This window comes from Mus caroli, unplaced genomic scaffold (assembly GCF_978045245.1).
Source record: "Mus caroli unplaced genomic scaffold, Mus_caroli_1 scaffold_11, whole genome shotgun sequence".
Taxonomy (NCBI): Eukaryota; Metazoa; Chordata; class Mammalia; order Rodentia; family Muridae; genus Mus; species Mus caroli.
The window spans coordinates 98,692,830-98,699,180 of NW_028227266.1; the positions used below are offsets into that span (position 1 = coordinate 98,692,830).

The following is a 6,351-nucleotide window of genomic DNA, read 5'->3' on the forward strand; positions in this document are numbered from 1 at the left end:
AAGAAAAATTTTATGACAGCAAAAATAAGTGACACATTCCTGAAGGAGAACAATGATATGCTAAAGAGCTGAATTTTCATCAGACAGGTGACATTAGAATGACAGGTCAGAGAACAGGGAGTGAGGAACCAAACACTACATCCCATGACACTGTCCTTTAAAACTGTAAGTAAAGTGAGGATGTTCTCTCATAAACAAATACTGAAAGAATGCCTTACCAGAAAGCCTGCTCTATAAGAAACATGAAAGAATATTCTTCAAGCAGGAGTCAGATGATACCAAATGTGTAGAAAGTAATGAAGAAAAAAATGTATGAGTGGGTATAACTGCGTTTGATATATATATCAAATATATGTGCAGTATATATATATACACACACATATCTGTATACTGGATGTGTTTTACCCATATGAAGTCTCTATATACCTCTATATGTTATACAATATATGCCTGCATATAACTTTACATGTAATTATTACTATCTAGAGTATATCAAAATACACAATTACTTAGAGCCAAGTAATTATTGTGTTTATAGTACATATAGTTAAGCAAGTTAACACTGCCCATATATGGGGATAAATGAAAAGCTGTCATTGTATACTTCCATATACTGAAGTGATTTAATGCTAGTTCTAAGTATTTTGGGATAACGTATTTGTTATTTTTGTCTTACTCTGACTATAATTCCCAACAGAAACAACTTAGGGGAAGAAAGATTCATTTTTCCTAGGCAAATGGATGGACCTGGAGGGCATCATCCTGAGTTAGGTAACACAATTACAAAAGAACTCAAATGATATGTACTCACTGATAAGTGGACATTAGCCCAGAAACTTAGTATAGCGAGATATAAGATACAATTTGCAAAACACATGAAACTGAAGAAGAACGAAGACCAAAGTGTGGACACTTTGCCCCTTCTTAGAATTGAAAACAATCACCCATGGAAGGAGTTACAGAGACAAAGTTTGGAGCTGAGACAAAAGGATGGACCATATAGAGACTGCCATATCCAGGGATCCATCCCATAATTAGCCTCCAAAGGATGACACCATTGCATACACTAGCAAGCGTTTGCTGAAAGGACCCTGATATAGCTGTCTCTTGTGAGACTAGGCCGGGGCCTAGCAAACATAGAAGTGGATGCTCACAGTCAGCTATTGGATAGATCGCAGGGCCCCCAATGGAGGAGCTAGAGAAAGTATCCAAGGAGCTAAAGAGATCTGTAACCCTGTAGGTGCAAAAACATTATGAACTAAACAGTACCCCGGAGCTCTTGTCTCTAGCTGCATATGTATCAAAAGATGGCCTAGTCGGCCATCACTGGAAAGAGAGGCCCATTGGACACGCAAACTTTATATGCCCCAGTACAGGGGAGCACCAGGGCCAAAAAATGGGAATGGGTGGGTAGGGAAGTGGGGGGGTGGGTATGGGGGACTTCTGGGATAGCATTGAAAATGTAATTGAGGAAAATACGTAATTAAAAAAAATAAGAAAAAAAAAAGATTCATTTTGGCTCAAGGTATAAAGGACTTTTGTCCACTGTGGTGTGGAAGGCATGGCAGCTTGATCCACAGAAGTCTGTAGAAGTGTGAAATGGAGGATGCCCATATCACAGCAGACCAAGAGGTTCAGGGAGCCACTCACAGTGGCCATGGATGGATAAGCATCCCCAGGGATTTTCCCACAGTGACCCCTCTCGTTATAGGTTTCACTTCCTCAGCTCTCCAGAACCTGTTGAAAAAGCACTGTTGCCCACCCAGAGACCAAGCAATCAAAACATGAGCTCACGGAGGACATTTTTAGCTTCAAACTTAATAGACTCAAACTGCATCATAGACCAGATAGATGTAGATATTTGTAAAATAACACAACTATTAGCCATAGAAAACACATTCTTCTTATCAGCCTATAGAACTTCTCCCTCCAAAATAGATTACATTTTAGACTAGAAAGCATGTCTTAAATATTTTTTAAAAATTGAAATAATTGCCCTCACTTTATCAGATCATAATAAAATAAAACTATAAATTGATAGTAAAAGAGATTACAAAAATGACATGAATACATGGAGAGTAACCAATACACTTTTGACTGGCCAATGGGTCATTGAATAAATTAGTTGGGTAACTTTAAAAGCCCTAGAATCAAAGAGAAATAAAATCACAAATTATCAGCAGCCCTTAGACACATAAAAAGCTGTCCTAAGAGAGCTCATAGTTATGAAAAACTGAACCAAAACTAGGTCTCAAATAAATAACATTGATGTACCCCAAAGTCTCAGAAGAATAAAAAACAACTCAAATTCCAAATTAATAAATGCAAAGAAACGATTATGATTAGTGTAGAAATGAACACAATGGAAACTAGAAGAACAACAGAAAGGGTAAATTGAGAGTGGGCTCTTTGAAAAACCTGACAAACCCTTAGTCAAACTAACAGAAATAAAGGGAAAGACGACACACATTAATAAAATTAAAGACAAAAAGGTGGTAACACTAGAAGTAACAATGAGATCTGAAAGATATCTAAGTAATATTTTAAAAACACACATTCAAATATAGTGTAAAACTCCAGAAAAAATGAAAGAATTTCTAGACATGTAAAACCTACCAGGATTGAGCTAATGAGATATACTTAGCCTAGCTAGATTTATTATTAGCAATGAATCTGAAGCAGCAATAAAGAATTTTCTAAGTAAGAGAATCCCTAGGCCAGAAGAATTCCCTGCTGAATTCTACCTGACACTTAAAGAAGTATTGAAATCAATATTTATCAAGTTATTTTATAAAGTTAAAAGGGAAGAGATATTCCTAAGCTCATTATCCAAAGTCAGTACTACACTATAGCAAAACTTATAGCCCAACTCCCCTACTCTTTCAGTCTGCTCCTAACTCTACCCTGAGTCCTCCACCATGACCCAGAACCCAACTAAGGTGGAGACTCAGTGCTCTAACAGAGTTTACACAGACTGTGAGAAGCTCAGGCCACACAGACCAGAAGACCAGAAGGGAAACAGAAAGTGAGGAACAAAACACTCATTCAAGAAAGAAAAACACAGAAATCAGTACCTAGACCTATATGTACTCCAAACACAGATGCCAAGAGGCCAGTGTAAGAACACAGCAACAGCTAAGACAATGTCATCTCCAGAACCCAGATATTGTACTATAGCAATCCCTGAACATTTCAACATAACAGAAGCACAAGAAAAAGACCTTAAAACCAACCTTTTTGGGGGATGGTGGTGGTGAATTTCGTCCATACTAAGATATGTTATTTTTTCTTTTTTTTTAATTAAATATTTTTTATTCACATATCAAATGTTATACCCTTTCCTGGTTTCCCCTCCAACACCCCCTATCCCATTCCCCCTCCTCCTGCTCACCAACCTACTCACTCCTGCTTCCCTGTCCTGGCATTCCCCTACACTAGGGTATAGAGCCTTCTCAATATCAAGGGCCTCTCTTCCCATTGATGTCCAACAAGGCCATCCTCTGCTACATATGCAGCTGGAGTCATGGGTCCCTCCATGTGTACTCTTTTGTTGGTGGTTTAGTCCCTGGGAGCTCCGTAAAACCAACTTTATGAAGATGATTGTGGTCCTTAAAGAGAAGATGAATAAGTCTCTCCAAGAAATTAAGGAAAACACATACAAACAATTGGAGGAAATGAATAAGTCCCTTAACGAAAGAAAAACAAAAACCAAACAGTGGAAGGAAATGAATAAAACTGTTCAAGACCTGAAAATGAAAATAGAATCAATAAAGAAAACACAAACTGAGAGGATTCTACAAATGAAAAATCTAGGTAAGCAAACAGGAACTACAGACACAAGTATCACTAACAAAATTCGAGAGATGGAAGAAAGAATCTCAGGTATAGAAGATATAGTAGAGGAAACTGATAAATTGGTCAAAGAAAAATTTAAACCTAAAGAGTTCCTGGCCTAAAGCATCCAGGAACACTGGGACACCCTGAAAAGACGAAGCCTAAGGAAAATAGGAATAGAGAAAAAGAAGACTCTCGGCTCAAAGGTCCAGAACATATTTCAACAAAATCATAGAAAAAATATTCCCAACTTAAGAGGAGCTGCCTATAAAGGTACAAAAAGCTTACAGAACACCACATAGGTGGGACCAGAAAAGAGAGTCCCTTTGCCACATACCAGTCAAAATATTAAATATTAAGAACAAAGAAAGAATATTAAAAGCTGCAAGGGAAAATGATCAAGTAACAGATAAAGGCAAACCTAACAGAATTACACCTGACTTCTCAATGGAGACTCTAAAAGCCAGAAGGGCTTGGACAGATGTTCTGCAGACTCTAAGAGATCACAGATTCCAGCCCAGACCACTGTACCCAGTCAACCTTTCAATCACCATAGAAAGAGAAAAGAAAATATTCCATGACAATATTAAATTTAAACAATATCTATCCACAAGTCTACCCCTACAGAAGGTACTAGAAGGACAACTACAAGCCAAGGATGTTAATTACATCCATGTAAACACAGGCAATAAATAATCTCATACCATGCTCCTGAAGGCATTGCACGTGTGCCTGCTGTGTCACAAGTGCATCAGTAGGTGGCAGAGAGGAGAGAGGCTATGTTTACGCTTGGTGTTCTGACCTGTGAATTAATCTGATTGAGTAGCAGCCTAACATTTCCTGAAAAAAGTGAGCCAGAGATGACCACCAGTCTGGTGCCAGGCAGGTCCAGACAGGGAGCTAGCCTGAGAAAACCACCAGTCCAACATCTTGCAGGCATCAATGGGATCCTAGGACAAGGTGTGAGCCAGAGACGAGAAGAAACTCCTTCCCCAGCTTGGGACAGCAGGCTCAGGGAGGGAGTAAGCCTATGACAGTCGACCCTTGGTGAACAGTGAGACTTGGAGCCATGGAGACTGGCATCATGTGGCCCAGACATGGAGCTAACCTAAGATGACCACCAACCCTGTACTGTGCAGGCCCTGGGGTAGGGCAGACCATGCCCAAGATGATCCCTGCCCGAGGAGTGCAAGAGAGGCATAGCACTCCTGAGACAACCCTAGACACTCGGAGACCCCAAGCACCAGTAAGAGGAGCAAGTAAGTGGCAGAGAAATGGAAGAGAAAGAGAAACAGAAAGATGTGGGCACAATGAAGAGAGGCAGAACTGGAGACTCAAGGATAGTGAGGAACATCCTGAAGTGAGTAGCCAGTGATGCCACCCGGGACCATAGTCGAGTCCTGGAATGTGCTGGGTCCATGGCCCTGCAGTAGCAGGGCTCTGTTGCCATCAACAGATGTCCCTGGTCTGAGCTGCTGCCTGAGGACATATTGGTGTCTGATGGCTGTGCAGAACTGGCTCCCAATCTTGGGTTTGCCGATTTGTCCTATTGACTGTGTTTTTTGCCTTACTGAAGCTTTTCTGTTTCACAAGGTCCCATTTATCAATTCTTGATCTTAGAGCCCGAGCCACTGGAATTCTGTTTAGGAAATTTCCCTCTGTGCCAGTGAGTTCGAGGCTCTTTCCCATTTTCTCTTCTATTCAGTGTATCTGGTTTTATGTTGAGGTCCTTAATCCACTTGGACTTGAGCTTTGTGTAAGGTGATAGATATCAGTCTATTTTCATTTTTTTGAATACAGACTGCCAGTTGGACCAGTGTGGTTTGTTGAAAATGCTTTCTTTTGTCCATTGTATGTTTTTGGCCTCTTTGTTGAAGATCAAGTGCCCATAAATGTGTGGGCTTATTTCTGGGTCCTCAATTTGGTTCCTTCTGTTTCCTTTTGTATGGAAGAGTTTGAGGAGTGTTAGTATTGCCTCCTCTTTGAAGGTCTGGTAGAATTCTGTACCAAAGCCATCTGGTCCTGGGCTGTTTCGGTTGGGAGTTTTTATGGCTTCTCTATTTCTTTAGGGGATTTGGGACTGTTTAGATAGTTTATCTGCTCTTGATTTAAATTTGGTATGTGGTATCTGTGTAAAAAGTTACTCATTTCATCTAGATTTTCCAGTTTTGTTGAGTAAAGGCTTTTGTAGTATGATCTGATGATTTTTTAACTTTCCTCAGTTTCTGTTGTCTCCCTTTTCATTTTTGATTTTCTTAATAGGGTACTGTCTCTGTGTCCTTTAGTTAGTTTGGCTAAGGGTTTATCTATCTTGTTGATTTTCTCAAAGAGCCAACTTTTTGTTTCGTTGATTCTTTGTATCATTCTCTTTGTTTCTAATTGGTTGATTTCTGCCTTTTCTGCCATCTACTCCTCTTGGGTGTGTTTTCTTCCTTTGTTCTAGAGCTTCTAGATGTGCTGTTAAGTTGCTACTATAGGATCTCTCCAGTTTCTTTACAGGGCACTTTGTGCTATGAA

The 6,351-nt window shown here is 39.7% G+C and overlaps 1 non-coding gene across 1 annotated transcript; it reads left to right on the plus strand.

Moving 5' to 3' along the window:
• The first annotated feature begins 4,538 nt into the window (after positions 1 to 4,538).
• On the plus strand, positions 4,539 to 4,672 carry LOC115032045 (small nucleolar RNA SNORA17). Its single transcript, XR_003837692.1, has one exon. It is a non-coding gene; the product is annotated as a small nucleolar RNA SNORA17 (small nucleolar RNA).
• The last annotated feature ends 1,679 nt before the right edge of the window (positions 4,673 to 6,351 follow it).